This window comes from Halictus rubicundus, unplaced genomic scaffold (genome assembly GCF_050948215.1).
Source record: "Halictus rubicundus isolate RS-2024b unplaced genomic scaffold, iyHalRubi1_principal scaffold0025, whole genome shotgun sequence".
Classification (NCBI taxonomy): Eukaryota; Metazoa; Arthropoda; class Insecta; order Hymenoptera; family Halictidae; genus Halictus; species Halictus rubicundus.
In genome coordinates, this window is record NW_027488566.1 from 547,501 (window position 1) to 564,532 (window position 17,032).

Below are 17,032 nucleotides of genomic sequence, written 5' to 3' on the forward strand. Positions count from 1 at the left end.
ATTAAGGCGCAGAGAGCCCGCCAGACCATTTGTGCACAAACACGGCAATATATAATATATGCACTCTTTCGACAATGGGACGAAAGATCTCAATGAGAATGACACACGAGGAAACAGACGGTGCTTGCGTGAAGGTGGAGCATCGCATCGTTTACTTGTATTGGGGAGTGAGTACGAAGAGCTGTACTTCGGGTCTTCGGGAATCGTCACCGACGTTCACATTGCAAACTCGAACGATCAATATCCGGTTTCAATGTGCGGTTTCCCGTCGGACCCTGAATGTTATAGCTTAACCACGAATATAGAAATACCCGTCGTTACGAATCGATGTTTTTCACCCGCCACCTGATGGATCGTGTTCTCTTTGATAAAAATACCTCGTGTCAAAGAGACGTGTATATTATAATATACGCCATTGGTCTGCCTGTGTGTAGGCTCTCGACAATTATATGGACAATTACGGTCGCAAGAACAGGGATGTAAGCGTCGATTCGAATCCACATATCGCGCTTCCTCGGTCTTCGCCTGTGGTGTCCGAGATACGTCCATTGGAAACGGTGGTGTTGTCTCTCCTCTAGAGAAAGAGAGGACAACAACAGGGTAGCCTGTGGAAAACTTGCGGTGAACGCGTTGTGTTCTGTCACGAACGTCGAGGAATAGGATGAGAGAAGGACCGGCTGTGAAGCTCGCTTTTAAAGCTGTGTGCGATTCTGACACTCTGCTCTCTGTGTGGCGATAATACAGTGCACAAGAGCTTGGGACGAACGATCGCGCACGGCCAGAGCCGGCTGTGAAGTCCGCTAGTTATCGAGTTCATTCTCCAATAAGAGAAGAGGAGGAGAAGTGTCGGGATCCAGTATCGGGTTGTCTATAATCCCCGTCGTTTTGTGAATTCTCCTCCTGTGTTTTCCACTTTAAAGGTTTTTCAATGCATTTTCCGCCCGGCCGTCGGATACGTGTGCGCATTGCATCGCGTACTCGCGACGGTTTCCGTTTATACGGACGATCGTGTGTCGTCTTTACAAACGACGCCTGAATCTCCTTCGCGCGCTGGTTGGAGCTTTAAGGTATCGGCGTTCTTATGAACCGCAGAACAAGAGACATAATTATGTATTGATTATAAATCAAATTATACGATTACCCTGAACGGTGGATCACTTAGCTCGTGGGTCGATGAAGAACGCAGCTAATTGCGCGTCAACGTGTGAACTGCAGGACACATGAACATCGACATTTCGAACGCACATTGCGGTCCACGGATACAATTCCTGAACCACGCCTGGCTGAGGGTCGTTTACGTAACAAAATACTGCTTGCGTTGCTCTTGTAAGTCCCCGCCGTCGCTTGCCTCTCCATGTCGAATTGTGCAGGGCGCAAAGAGCGTTTCTGAGTCGGGTTGCAAAGATGCTACGTACGAGCGAACGATGGACGTTTCGTCGGCGTTTGACGCGGTTCTGTGAAAATTGCAAATTTTACATTGCGTCTAACAGTTTCGTGAGAAGAAAGAAATTGGAATGGGTATCACATTCGGACTTGCGTGAGTGTTTTGCGGCGTCGTGACTCGTATTTTCAATACGACCGCCCGTGAACACCGCTCCGACGATCGAAATCTCTCTCTCCTCTCTCTGGAACGATTCGCATTGCGGAAGAAGCGTTTCACTCTCGAACATTTTACGCGCTCCCGACATCGTCTGAAATGATGGGCATACGAAAGGTATCAGAGTCTCAAGAGACTACAGTGAATGGACACAAATAAAGAAAGAGATACCGGACACCCGTGTAAAATCTGTGTGCGCAACTGTGGTGTGCAACGTAAGCCCCAGGGAGATATATAAAATAAAATACGTCTGTGCGTGGATGTGTCTCTCTACACATAATTGCGGCGGACGGTCGTCGTTGCCAGCGACTTCGACAAACATATTCTTATAGTTCGCGAGACAGTGGTCTCTCGTTCTACGAACGCTTTGATGACTGATGGACATAGCAACATTTGGCATTGTGCGGGATGCGCACGCGTACTTGTATCGGGTCGAATAATTTCCCCGTCGTCGCATGTCCTCGCTAATCCGTTGCGGATTCCATCGCCACGTTCGTTGAATTGAATGACGACCGAGATCTCGTGTCTCTTTGGTTTGATCGATGATATCGCGTCGTGCAGCGTTTCTGTACCCCCGTGTGTCTAGTGTAGTGGAGAAACCCCACCGGGTGTTGGAAAAATATATATATATATATATACTCCTCTATGGAGTGGCTTTCGAACATCGTTGTCACCACAACGTGTTGTCACGCAGAGCACGAGAAGGTGAAGGTGAAAACAAACCTTTGTCGGTCGCCCCATGTCTTTTTTTCTTCATTGTCGATCACGAGACCGCGCGATCTGTCGGTCGTCGAGTCCCCGGAAGTTCTTTTCGACGGACGTTAAAGTTAACCGGCCGATCGTCTAGCGAGAGTTTCCGATCGACGAACAAAATGAAGAAATCTCTCTCTCTCTCTCTATATATATATATTATATAGAGAAAAGACACTTTGGTGTGGCGCATAAGACATATGGTTTTGTTTTATTTTTTTTTTTGTGCTCCTCTGTACGTTCTCGCGTACTTTTAATGCTTTCGGTGAAATATACGAAACATTTTTTTTCACGTTTGACGACCTCAGAGTAGGCGAGATTACCCGCTGAATTTAAGCATATTACTATGCGGAGGAAAAGAAACTAACAAGGATTTCCTTAGTAGCGGCGAGCGAACAGGAATGAGCCCAGCACTGAATCCCGCGGTTCCGCCGTTGGGAAATGTAGTGTTTAGGAGGGTCCATTTATCCCGTGACGTCGAACCGCATCCAAGTCCATCTTGAATGGGGCCATTTCCCCGTAGAGGGTGCCAGGCCCGTAGCGACCGGTACGCGTTTCGGGAGGACCTCTCCTTAGAGTCGGGTTGCTTGAGAGTGCAGCCCTAAGTGGGTGGTAAACTCCATCTAAGGCTAAATATGACCACGAGACCGATAGCGAACAAGTACCGTGAGGGAAAGTTGAAAAGAACTTTGGAGAGAGAGTTCAAGAGTACGTGAAACCGTTCAGAGGTAAACCTGAGAAACCCAAAAGATCGAATGGGGAGATTCATCGTCGACGAGGCTGGCTTCCGTTGGTGCGCAGATACCCCGTATGGGCCTTCGTGGTTTCCAGTGCGAGGGTACACCATCTTCGGCAAATGTTCCGGTCGCGTAGTCGTGCACTTCTCCCTTAGTAGAACGTCGCGACCCGTTGCGTGTCGGTCTACGGCCCGAGTTGTTGCCTGTCGTGTCGCTACGTGCGCACACGACAGACGCTCGATCGCCTGGCCGGCTGCGTGACGGTACTCTGACGGTATCGGGCCGCAACCAATCCATTCTCGAATGTGTGTGCGTCAGGCCCGCCGCAAGCTCGGTTAGTTTTACCCGAAGGTACGGACCTGGTGCCGGCTTCGGGCCTAACCAGCTGTTAGCAGGCGGTGTCCTCGGACTGGCCAAGCTTCGAATTACCGGTCAGCGACGCTACTGCTTTGGGTACTCTCAGGACCCGTCTTGAAACACGGACCAAGGAGTCTAACATGTGCGCGAGTCATTGGGACATGTAAACCTAAAGGCGCAATGAAAGTGAAGGTCGTACCTTTGCGTCGACCAAGGGAGTGTCACGTAAATTTTAATGGAATAATATAAAAAAATGCGAGTTCTTCTGGCGTACCAGAAGATACCTTTATTACACAGTTTTTACAATAGTAGCACGATATGTCGCAGGTTGGAGACGAGAAAAATTACTGACTGTCGCCAGGTCGAGTGGTCCTATTTATACAAGTGGTTATTGAAATTCGACAACCGACGGTCGGTGTTTCCTGGGAGCGATAAGCCGGACGGTTTACGTCTAGGTCTGATATCGCCTGGTGTCGGGTGAACCGGCAGGGCTGTTAATTGGAGTCACATTCCCCCCTTCTTAGATTGAACTTAGTCCCTTAAGTTCTTTTTGAGGATGCTCTTCTTGAAGCGGACCCGCTGGGGCTGTATCAAGACTCTTCCTCCCTCATTGTCTTCGATTGCCAAAGGGCGGCTTACAGTGGTGTACAGGTTGATTGGCGCACTCGGTTGCGTTGGTTGGAAGTCGTTGTGGATTTGTGGCCCTTTCTTGATCTTACAGCAGAGCAGGTGGAAACAGAGTTTTCTGGGGACGCAGTTCTTCAGGCAGTCGAGTAATCCTAACTTGTTGAGCATGTACAAACCTATCAATCCTACCGATACATATCCTATTATTTGTAAAGTACTCATACCATACGATCGCAAAGTCTTTATTCTATGTTCGAAATTTAGCTTTGATATTTCGCTATCGAGTTGATCCGCGGAAGTTCGGTACGAGGCAATGTTGCTTATAATTTTCGGCGTGTTTTTGATCTTCTCCAAAATGTGAATGTAACTATTATTGTTATTAAGTTCTATGGTTTTCATTTTCATATCGTAAGCTAGTTCGGTTTTGCTTTCGCCTATTCGCATGTACTCGTTATTAAACAATAAATCGCATGAATCGTTAGAGCTAATTATAGATGGTCTGTCAATGGTCTGAATATTATGTTTTGTGGAACATATCGCGTCAATTTCTACTGGTTTAGCGGGTATCGCTAAGAATTGATTTTCGGCGTGCAGCGGTATGAAACTGATGTAGTCGATCTTATAAATGGATATCTCGCAATTGTTGATGTTCTTCTTGTAATTAATAATTTCGCTGTGACAGTCGTTGTCGGAATTACTGTTGTGGATCGGCTGTGTTTGTTTACAAATCATGACTATCTTTCGTTTACAATGTTTGGTGATATAGTCGAGATCAGTGATTATGTAAAGGAGGTTTGAAGTTAGAAATACTGGATTTTCTATCACGGGTGCCATAAATATATTGTTTCTTTTATGCGGGATGGGGTATACGCGCATTATATCCCACTCTTGTTCGAGCACTAGAGGTATCGAAATCTTGAAAAATAATTTGTCATTATACGTGAAAACGGTTAAGTCACTGATGTCGAGTATGAACTGAAAGTGTTCGATTTTGGGCGCAATGGCAATGTTATAAATGTGATGTCCTATGATCTCTTCGCGTAGTTGCTTACAAACTTTTCGGGTTCTATAATCTGTGGGCTAATGATACCTTGTTTACCTAAAATGATCGCGTTTAATATTTCGTCAAGTTGGAAGTGCCTATCCTGTATGGCATTATCGATTTTCATTATGAGTTTAGTAAATATGCTTTCTGTATTCAATTGCTGCGTTAATTGGTTATATGAACGTTCTAAATTCTCTAAACTCTTTGTGTTAAGCATTTTCTTTATACGCGAAGTCTGGAAGTATGAGGGTTCTTACATGACTGGCTAATTGTCTAATATTATTAATACGTATGTCTAAAGTATCTAATGCTTCGGTATAGTCGAAGTTAGTAGCTGATTTACTGATTTCGTTCTTATATTGTGCTATGTTTTCGATTTGCTTAAACATCTCGCTCGTGTCTAGACCTATTATCACATTGGCGGTACTACTGTATAAATAACCCTTATTTATCTTTTCTAAAAACATGTTATTCTGGGTATCTAATGGTGTTATAGTGACGTGTGCGCAAGTTAATCCCGCGAAGAGGATTGTCGTCCTGGAAAATAAGATTTTAGTCTGTTACCATGTACTTTCTTATCGTTAATGACATAATACGGTGTGCATACTTTATCAATCGTGAATGGTCCTAACCATTCTGTCTAATTTGTGTTCCTTATGATCATTGTGTATCAAAACTTGATCTCCTTCTTTGAAAATTGATTGCGGTTTAATAATTTTACGTCGCTGGTCTCTTTGATATCTTTGTTTACTCTTTAGCAGGGTGTCTCGGGCTCTTTTCAATCGTGAGTCCCATTCTTTTTTTCGAAAGGATACTTCGTCTTCGTAACTTCGCTGAGGATTTTTGGAAATGGTTGAAGGTAGGTTAGCTTTGTGTCCAAACGTTAGTTCAAAAGGTGTGTAGCCTGTGGCGTCGTGTGTCATTGTGTTATACGCTAAGCAAATAAATTTCAATTGTTCGTCCCATTCGTCGGTGGACGTTTGTTGTATTGATTTTAACATGTCAGTGACAACTGCGTGCGTTCTTTCTAGGGATCCGTTGCTTTGTGGGTGGAATGCGGTAGTTTTGATATGTTTTATGTTAAAAGCTTCCTCGTATCTTTGCATTAGTTCGGAAATGAAATTCTGTCCTCTGTCTGTTAGTATTTTCTTGGGTGCGGAGAATACATAAATGTAGTGGTTCAGTAGGGCGTCCCATATGGATTCGGTTCGTTGCGTCTTGAGGGGTACTAGTATAAGATATTTAGTCAGTTCGTCATGAATTGGGAGAATGTACTGATTACCGTTCTTCGTTTTTTGTAACGGTCCTAACAAATCCATAGCTATTTTTTCGTTCGAGTCTATCGGGGTGTCGGTTATGCATGGTTCTTCTCTTGGGCGAATTCGCGTGAGTTTAGCTCGTTGGCAAGTGTCGCATGTCTCAATGTATTCCTGAATTAGTTTAAACAAGTTCGGTATTTTGTAGTTAATTTTGATTCTGTCATAGGTTTTCTGTATTCCGGGGTGTCCGATTAATTCGTGATTTTCTTTGATAATTTGTTTAATTTCGTCGTCGGTCAATTCTTTTACTGGTTCCCATGCAAATTCTATCTCTTTGTCCGTGTCGTTAAAGAACATGAGCATTCTCTTGATCGTATTTCTATCCTGAATTGAAATATCATTGTCTTCTATACCAATTCGATTCGTGTTCCTGATGATTTTATTCAATATGTTTAGCCATTTTTCTTTACCTTTGTACGCGCCTAATTGGTCTGAAGTTAGTTGGAAGAAGTTCTTTTTATTGGGTACGATCTTTAGTGGTTTCGGAAGTTCGTCTGAGGTTTCCCAGGTTTGGTATCTGGACAGTAAGTCTGTGGGTTCGTCTTGTGCTGTAATCGCGTGAATTCGGGATAAACAGTCGGCAGCGGTATTGTCTTTTCCTTTAGTGTACCGTATTTCGTATTCGTATTCCTCTAGTCGTAGTCTCCATCTGATCAGTCGAGATGAGGGGTCTTTGCAATTTTGTAACCATGTCAAGGCTTGGTGATCGGTTCTAATAATGAATTTTCTTCCTAGCAGGTATTGTCGAAGTCTTTTAGTTGCCCATACAATTGCTAACAGCTCCTTTTCGGTAGTCGAGTAATTTCGTTCGGGCGGATTGAGAGTTCGTGAAATATAGCAACAGGGGTGTCCGTCTTGCGAAAGGATGGCTCGTATTCCTAAATTACTTGCGTCAGTCGTTAGAGTGAATTGTTTTTCAAAGTCAGGGAATTTGAGAACTGGTGCAGTACATAATTTCTTTTTTAGTGTGTCAAAGCTGGTCTGCGTCTGTTCGTTCCAGTGAAACGGTACGGTCTTTTTCGTCAGTTCGGTCAATGGTTTCGCGATTTTGCTAAAGTTTCGTATAAATTTTCGATAATATCCCGCGAGTCCTAAGAATGATTTTACGTCGGTCGGTGTTTTAGGGATTTTGAAATTTTGAACGGCTTCTAATTTCTTTGGGTTGGGCTTTATTCCTTCAGAGGTTACTGTGTGGCCTAAGTACTCTAGTTCTGGCTTTAGAAATTCACATTTGTCCGGTTGCAGTTTCAATCCTAATTCTCTTAATCTTTGTAACACGATTGCTAAATTTCTGTTATGTTCTTCGATGGATTGTCCGAATATTACAATATCGTCTAGATACACGAAGCAATGTTTGTTTATAAGTCCACGTAGGGCGGTATCCATCATTCTCTGGAAAGTTGCTGGGGCGTTCTTCAGTCCAAATGGCATTCTATTATAGTGATAGTGTCCTTGGGGAGTAGAAAAGGCGGTGTATTTTTTGGATTTCTCTTCCATCGGGATCTGATGGAAACCCGAGGATAAGTCTAAAGCTGTGAAAAATTTCGCGTTTCCGAGTTGTGATAAAATGTCGTCTATGTCGGGTAAGGGGTATGCGTCCTGGTCAGTCAATTCGTTCAGTTTTCTAAAGTCAATAACTATCCTCCACTTTTGTTTGCCTGATGCGTCTGATTTTTTCGGTACCACCCAGACTGGTGAATTGTAAGGGGAATCGCTGGGTTCAATTATTCCTTTTTCTAACATCTCGTCCATTTGCTTGCTAATTTCTGTTTTGTGGCATTCAGGTGGTTTGTACGATTTTGTGTTAATGACCTTGTTTTCTTTTAGTGTTATCGTGTGTTTAGTGAGGTTGGTGCAAGGTAGGAATTCTTTTTCTAAATTGAAAACATCGATATAAAAGAGAAGCAATTTTTCTATAGGTTGTTTCAAACTGTTTTCTATATGTGAAAGTCTAATTATTTCTTTAAAGGTGGATATTTGATCATAGGTGTTAGAATTTTCAATATTGTTAGTAATTTGTTTTTCTGACTCACCACAATTGATAAAGCATACCGTGGTAGGTTTTCCCACGAGGTGCACAAGTTCGTGGATTCTCTCGCCTGGTTTGATAGTTTGATTCTGAAATGTTAATATCGTGTCGTTTAATTTCAAATGATCGTTAGTGATGCTGAAGTTAAGTTGTTTCATGGCTGGTAGCCCGAATATGCCGTCTTCAATGATAGGAAAAGTTTCGTCTACGATATAAAATTTTATAAATTGACCGGCTATTCTAAAATTAGTGAATTCGTTCGTTCGGAATTTAGAATGTCCCATAGCAAACTGTTTGGTTTCGTGGTCAGTATAGATCTTCATTCCTGCAGGTCTTCGTCTGACAAGGTTGACTCCTGCTCCTGAATCGACGAGAAATCTCCATTGTTGTCCGGATGGGGATCGTAATAGGATTGTTGGTAGTTGCCCGGTGACGGTGTTGATTCCTAATAGTTCGTTTCTTCCTCGGTTGATACCACAGTGTTGTTCACTCGCGGTGGTCCGCGTTCCTGTGGGGCTCGCACTTGAAAATTTGAGCACTGGTTGGCGGTGTGGCCGATTTTTCCACATTTGAAGCATTTAACCTGTTGTCGGTCGATCAGCGGTCTTCTGTCCATCTGGTTGAACGGGCTGGGTCTGGTAACAGCGGTCGGCTGAATCTGCGGCGTGCGCGACGGTACGTAGCTCTGGTATCTCTTGTCTAGAATAACGGGTGGTCTGACCATCGCTGGGCGTTGGCGACGGAATGAGTCGTGGCGTTCTTCTCGGAGGTATCTCTCCACATCGGCAGCTTCCTTTTCAGGTTCGATCAAAGTCGTGGGTTTGCTGGTGAATATCATGTGTCCGATTTCTCTCTTCAGCCCGTTTATGTAGATTTTCGTAACTCTCTTCATGGTTGCCTCCATCATTACTCTTCTAGTTATGGGTCGTGGATACTCGTTAGTAATGGCGTACGTTAGTTTATTCAAAGTTTTACGGAATCGAATGTTGAAATTCTGCACGGTTTCGGTAGCTCCTTGCTTTATTTCCCGAAGTTGTTCGCTAAATTCGCCTGCAGAAGCCTGTGTGGCTACATTAGTACGCAGTGCTTCGTAAAGCTCGGCACACGTTTCAATATTCATGTTACGAATGCTTTGTGCTGCTTTGCCTACTATCTTTTCTACTTTAATTGCTTTCAACAATAGCATCTGTTCCATACACATGCTTCGAAGTGATTTGACTTTTTTAATAAAATCTTCAACTCCTACATCATCATCTCCGTTGAGCGTCGGGATGTAACGTATAGCATCCTTGGCTCTCAGGTTAGAGCTCTGCGAGCTGGTTTCGCCAGGTGCATTTTCTCGCGTTGGGGCAGGTGGTGTAGTGGTTTTGATTTTAGATCTAATCACGGAATCGTCTTCGGTCATGACGGAAGTATAATCCGCATCGTCATCTTCAGTCATGCTCAAGCCCGTTAGATTTCTGCCTAATATCTCAATTTCTTGAACGCGTTTCTTATTCTCTTTGTCTACCGATTGTAAAGCGGCTTCTAGCAAGGAAATTCTTTGGCTGTACATATCTTGTTGGCGAGTAATAGTCTCATTCTGTTTTCTAATTGTCTCCAATAATTCTTTCACTTGAGCGTCAGAGGTGCTCGGTTGTGGTTTACTCATGATTCTAACTGAATCTACACTGTCTCTCGAACTGTTGCTAGAGAAGCTATCTCTCCTAGTTCTGTACGTTATAAAGGGATCCAGAGTTACTTACTTCTGGTCTTTTCTTCGTTTTGCGTGGTTCCAAAAGTGCACGTATGCAGCTCGTGGTGTGGTCCGCTGATCCTCTGGGTCGACTGTTCCCGTGGGCCGAAACGCGTGATTTCGTTTACATTGACTCTAGTGGATCCTGGCAGGATCGCCAAAATGTCACGTAAATTTTAATGGAATAATATTAAAAAAATGCGAGTTCTTCTGGCGTACCAGAAGATACCTTTATTACACAGTTTTTACAATAGTAGCATGATATGTCGCAGGTTGGAGACGAGAAAAATTACTGACTGTCGCCAGGTCGAGTGGTCCTATTTATACAAGTGGTTATTGAAATTCGACAACCGACGGTCGGTGTTTCCTGGGAGCGATAAGCCGGACGGTTTACGTCTAGGTCTGATATCGCCTGGTGTCGGGTGAACCGGCAGGGCTGTTAATTGGAGTCACAGGAGGATGGGCCGCGTTACGATGCGGCCTCGCACTCCCGGGGCGTCTCGTTCTCTTTGCGAGGAGAGGCGCACCCATAGCGTACACGTTGGGACCCGAAAGATGGTGAACTATGCCTGGTCAGGACGAAGTCAGGGGAAACCCTGATGGAGGTCCGTAGCGATTCTGACGTGCAAATCGATCGTTGGAACTGGGTATAGGAGCGAAAGACTAATCGAACCATCTAGTAGCTGGTTCCCTCCGAAGTTTCCCTCAGGATAGCTGGCACTCGCTCGTTCTCTTTGGTGAACGTGTGCGAGTCTCATCTGGTAAAGCGAATGATTAGAGGCCTTGGGGCCGAAACGACCTCAATCTATTCTCAAACTTTAAATGGGTGAGGTCTCTGGCTTGCTTGGATCAATGAAGCCACGAGATATTATTTGGATCAGAGTGCCAAGTGGGCCAATTTTGGTAAGCAGAACTGGCGCTGTGGGATGAACCAAACGCAGAGTTAAGGCGCCTAAGTCGACGCTTATGGGATACCATGAAAGGCGTTGGTTGCTTAAGACAGCAGGACGGTGGCCATGGAAGTCGGAATCCGCTAAGTAGTGTGTAACAACTCACCTGCCGAAGCAACTAGCCCTGAAAATGGATGGCGCTGAAGCGTCGCGCCTATACTCCGCTGTCAGCGGCAAGTGGGGTTGGACGTTTGCGCTGTTGCGTAAACGTCCTCCATGAAGCTCTGACGAGTAGGAGGGTCGCGGCGGTGTGCGCAGAAGGGTCTGGGCGTGAGCTTGCCTGGAGCCGCCGTCGGTGCAGATCTTGGTGGTAGTAGCAAATACTCCAGCGAGGCCCTGGAGGACTGACGTGGAGAAGGGTTTCGTGTGAACAGCCGTTGCACACGAGTCAGTCGATCCTAAGCCCTAAGAGAAATCCTATGTAGATGAGGTGTCCTAAGAGCAAATGTACAAACACAAAACACACACCCATCGGGCGAAAGGGAATCCGGTTTCTATTCCGGAACCCGGCAGCGGAACCGCATACCATTCGGGCCCTCGTAAGAGTGTTCGTCGGGGTAACCCAAAATGACCTGGAGACGCCGTCGGGAGATCCGGGGAGAGTTTTCTTTTCTGTATAAGCGTTCGAGTTCCCTGGAAACCTCTAGCAGGGAGATAGGGTTTGGAACGCGAAGAGCACCGCAGTTGCGGCGGTGTCCGGATCTTCCCCTCGGACCTTGAAAATCCAGGAGAGGGCCACGTGGAGGTGTCGCGCCGGTTGGTACTCATATCCGCAGCAGGTCTCCAAGGTAAAGAGCCTCTAGTCGATAGATTAATGTAGGTAAGGGAAGTCGGCAAATTGGATCCGTAACTTCGGAATAAGGATTGGCTCTGAGGAGCGGGGCGTGTCGGGCTTGGTCGGGAAGCGGGTCTGGCTGACGTGCCGGGCCTGGGCGAGGTGAACACATTGATGGGAATCCGAGCTCGGTCCCGTGCCTTGGCCTCCCGCGGATCTTCCTTGCTGCGAGGCTTCCGTCTAGAACGGTCGTCCTCTTCGGCCGCCATTCAACGCTCAGCTCAGAACTGGCACGGACTAGGGGAATCCGACTATCTAATTAAAACAAAGCATTGCGATGGCCCCCACGGGTGTTGACGCAATGTGATTTCTGCCCAGTGCTCTGAATGTCAACGTGAAGAAATTCAAAATAGCGCGGGTAAACGGCGGGAGTAACTATGACTCTCTTAACCGGGAGTCATTGTTTAGCAAGCAGCCCCCTTCCCGTGGGTCCCGCCGCCAGTACCCCCTTAGGGGGGAAGCTAAGAGCTGCCTCTGCGATCAACGGCTATTGTGGTTGCCTCCCCCTCTAGCTTGTACTCAACTGGCCCGAAATGTAATAATAAAAAGCCTCGGATGGATGACGCACCCATGTTAGGTGGTCATCAAAGCGGCGCGTCCACTGGCGACGCCGCACCAGTTACTGAAGGCGGGTCCGGCCTTGTGCGATCCTCGGATGGCGGCTACGCGTGTGAATTTCCTGGTTGCGGGCGAGTGTTTCCAACCAAAACCGGGCGCGGGGTTTATCAGCAGCGGGGTCACAAGGACTGGTATGATGCTCGACAAGACACGACACGAGTGAAGGCGCGATGGTCCTCCGAAGACACGGCCATCCTTGCTAGGCAGGAAGCGCGGCTGACTCTTCAAGGTGTTAAATTTATGAATCAGGAACTCTTGAAGGTTATTCCTGATAGAACCCTCGAGGCTATCAAAGGGCAGAGGCGGAAGGCAGAATACAAGGCAGTAGTTGAGCAGCTTGTAATTTAAATGCGCTCGCTAGAGGCCGTGGCTTCCCTTCCGCTTACCGATAATAGCGCGTCTGCTCTGACTAACAACACCTCCGATCAACATCCACGAGACGAGGTCCCGAACGATCTTCCACAAGAGACAGTCCGGAGCCTAGTCGTAGAATATCTGCTAAAGCTGCCGCCCTGTGACAATCGAAACTCCAACAGCGACCGACTGAATAAAATCATTAAGTTGTTGAGCACCTGGAGTACTGCGCACATTTTTTAGGAGATTTCCATCTTTCTCCGTGAAACATTCCGAAGTCGACGGAAAGCGACAAAGCACAGGGTCCCAGCAGTTGGTGAACCACAGTCGCGCCGAAAGCTTCGTAGGGCTGAGTATGCGAGGGTCCAAAAAGCGTGGAAGCGTAATCGCACGTCTTGTTTGCGTGAACTTCTCAGGGACAAGCGAACTATTCTGGGAGACGATCATGACCTCTGGAGGTACTAGCACACCTGGTGCTGTGTCTGGGAAAGAAGTCCTAAAGGAACTCTGGGCGCCAACATCTCCGGATGAGGTGAGAACAGCTTTGCCTCCCTTGGGAACTGCGCCGGGCCCTGATGGGTTCTCTGCTGTAGAGTTCCGAAGCGTCCCAGTCGGTATCTGGGCTAGAATCTTCAACATCTTTATTCTATGTGGTAAACTCCCACAGCATCTGATGGAGTTAAGGACCACCCAGATACCTAAAAAGGAGGGAGCGTCGGAGCCGGGAGATTTCAGACCCATCACGGTCTCCTCGACTATCACTAGGGCCTTTCATAAGGTCCTGGCCAACCGTATGTCTAGGCGTATTCCGTTAGACCCACGACAGAAAGCCTTCAGACCGATCGATGGCTGTTCTGAGAACATCTTTATGATGGACTTCATGTTGAAATACTCCAGGCAGAGCCACCAACCTCTGTTTATGGCATCTGTTTGGGATTGGCGGAGCGTGACGTGCGAACGCCGCACGGTCATTGGTTCTTAGCTCGTCTTCGCGAGATCGCGGGTCGATTCTCAGCGCCCCGCGTGATAGGCCGTCACCGTCGGATCGATTATCGACGCGATAATAGATATTCTATTGGCCCGTGTTCAAATTCGGCAAGTAATCGTTCCGGCGGTGCTAGGAAACCGCTCGCCGATCTCCGAAGTGATCATTACTTTATCGTTCTTCAACGCTCTCGCAAGCAGTTCGGTTCGGTTCGGTTTCTCTGTTTTCTAAGGGCTTCGTGCGTCGTGTGACCCGTCCTTAGAAGGGGTTAATCTTAGCGTGATTCTATTCTCGATACCGGGAATAATCAGATTAGCTGGTATAATTCATACTGTTTATTTTGTGTACGTATACATTCTGTGTAGAGAACGTTCGTGTTGACGAACCGCGAGCCGGTAAAATAAAGTGTTCTCGTGCAGTTCCGAGTTTTCCTCTAACCGTGCCCGCCTACACAGTGGTCCTTCAACCCTTCTATATTAAAGGCTCGATCCCAAACATTTGGTCCTTCGAGCCGGATCCAGTGCTGCAGTGTGCTAAAACGAAGGAAAATTAGTTCGTCGCGACCGTTGCTCGCGTTTGAAAATTCGAGAACAACAATGGCTGACCTTCTGGGAAACCAAAGGCTCCTCGCTCATCGGATCGGCCGGATAGTGATCAACATCAAGAAGCGTGGACAGGCCAACATAACGCTTGGATTTTTGGAAGCCGGGATGAGCACTCTGGAGGAACTCTGGAACAATTACCAGCGGGGAGACGCTGCCGTGAGAGCCGCCGCGGAGTCGGACCCTAAATTACGGGAGAGCTCCTACCTTAAGGACGACGAAGCTGAGGAGGTACAAACGACCTTCATGGAGCAATCTGGTTTGCTCCGGGAAATGATCTCAGGGCTCAAGGTCGCTGCCGCTATCAAGGAGACCCCGGTTTCAAATCCAACTGCCACCGATGCGAGCTCCTCTAGGTCGCGCGCCGTGTTGCCGAAAATGGCTCTGCCGACCTTCGACGGGCAATACAAGGAGTGGCCCTCCTTCCGCGACTTGTTTACGTCGCTCATAATAAAGGACTCCTCTCTGTCCCCGGTTGAACGGCTCCACTACCTGAAAACATGCATGAGGGGCAGCGCCGCCTCCTTGCTAAAAAATATCCGGACGACGACCGATAACTTCTCCATAGCTTGGGATAAGCTGGAGAGCCGATTCGAAAATCGGCGTCTGCTAGTCCAGTCGCAAATCCGACTGCTGTCACAGATCTCTCCGGTGCGCAAGGAGTCTTCCTCCGAGATGCAGCGCCTATTCGACGAGACCTTCGATGCCGTCGATGCTCTCGCCAATCTCGATCGTCCTGTCACCAACTCCGTCGACTGGATCGTCGAGTTAACCGTCGACCGGCTGGATCGCCAATCGCGCCGGGAGTGGGAGGACTCGGTCAAGTTTTCCAGGGAGATGCCGACTCTGGAACAACTCAAGGAATTCTTAATCGGACGCATTCAGGCCTGCGAGGCTTTAGAGCCCACTCCGTCCGAAGGAGCCTCACCTCGAAAGGGCACTGCGTCCAAGGGCTTCAAGGTGCACCAGGTGTCTCCGGCTAGTGCCGCCAGGCGGTCCTGCAGCCTCTGCCAGGACCAACACTATATTCAAAACTGCAGGCAGTTTCGAGAGAAGACTCCCGCCGAGCGGAAGGCCACGGTCCGAGCGCTGAATCTCTGTTTCAACTGCCTCGGTAACCATTCAGCGCACGACTGCAAATCTACCAAGCGATGTCAGAGGTGCGAGGGCAAGCACCACACGATGATCCACGACGCGGATTCCCCGGCGAGGGAGAGCAGCCCGGCGGGAGCCCTCGTGCAGCAGGTATCTACGCCGGTGAGTAGTCCTTCGGTGATTCTTGGCACCGCTCGCGTCTCGGTTCTAGGCCCCCACGGGCATCGCAGCCTGGCCCGCGTCCTAATCGATCCCGGCAGCGAAGTCTCCCTGGTCTCTGAGGCGCTGGCGCAGCGGCTCGGCCTTCGGAGAAGCCAAGCCCGGATCCCTCTTCGTGGCGTCGGGAGCACCAGGGCGCAGTTCACTCGGGGGAAGACGGAGCTGGTCATCGCCCCGCTTCGAGGACAGGATCGACGATTCCGGGTCCCAGCTTACATTCTCTCCGAGCTCTCCAGCTACCAGCCTCGCAACCTGCCTTCCCCCTGTTCCTGGCCTCATATCCAGGGGTTGAATCTTGCCGACCAAGGTTGGCACCAGTCCGACCCTGTCGATATTCTGCTCGGAGCCGAATCCTATGACCTCGTGCTGCTTGAGGGCGTCAAGAAGGGTCCTCCTCACACTCCAGTCGCGCAGGAAACGCACTTCGGTTGGATACTGACTGGCGGAGCCGGGTGCTTCAATGGCAACAGACCGGGGAGGCGGGTCGAAGCTCCAGTGCATCACTGCAGGGTCGACCGCGAGCTCATGGCCTCGCTCACGAGGTTCTGGGAGCAGGAGGAAGTCGAGGCGTCGATTCCAGGGACCGAGGATGACATCCGAGCCGAAGAGCACTTCACTGCCACGCATCTTCGCTTACCCGATGGTCGCTTCATGGTGCGGTTGCCCTTCAAGGCCACACCCGAGCTGGGAGACTCCCGACGTACTGCCGTTCGGACGCTGGAGGGACTGGGCAAGAAGTTCCGGCATTCGACGGAATTCGAACGAGCCTACCGCGACTTCCTGGATGCCTACGAAGCTCTGGGACACATGACAGCGATGAGATCCTCTTCTTCCCGGCACGGCTACTACCTCCCTCACCACGGCGTGCTGCGGGAGAGCAGCACTACCACCAAACTTCGGGTCGTCTTCAACGGTTCTAGGCCGACCACTAACGGGAAGTCGCTCAACGATTTCCTTCTCCGGGGCCCCAACCTTCTGCCTAATCTGGCGGATGTGCTGCTGAGGTGGCGACGGCATCTGTTTGTATTCTCAGCTGACATCGAGAAGATGTACAGGCAGATTCTCGTCCATCCTGAGGATCGGAGGTGGCAGCGGATCGTGTGGCGACCTGAGCAGAAGGAAACCATCAGGGATTACGAGCTCAACACGGTGACGTACGGACTCGCCTGTGCACCGTA

The 17,032-nt window shown here is 48.2% G+C and overlaps 2 long non-coding RNA genes and 1 other non-coding gene across 3 annotated transcripts in view; 2 read left to right on the forward strand and 1 right to left on the reverse strand.

Annotated features, from left to right (window-relative positions):
• Positions 1–17,032, reverse strand: part of LOC143363146 (uncharacterized) — a 91,357-nt gene that overhangs the window by 62,976 nt on the left and 11,349 nt on the right. The window lies entirely within an intron of this gene.
• The window catches only part of LOC143363144 (uncharacterized), a 114,535-nt gene that overhangs the window by 15,225 nt on the left and 82,278 nt on the right, over positions 1–17,032 (forward strand). The gene's annotated exons all lie outside the window — the stretch shown is intronic.
• On the forward strand, positions 1,139–1,293 carry LOC143363175 (5.8S ribosomal RNA). The gene has a single exon (XR_013083763.1). It is a non-coding gene; the product is annotated as a 5.8S ribosomal RNA (ribosomal RNA).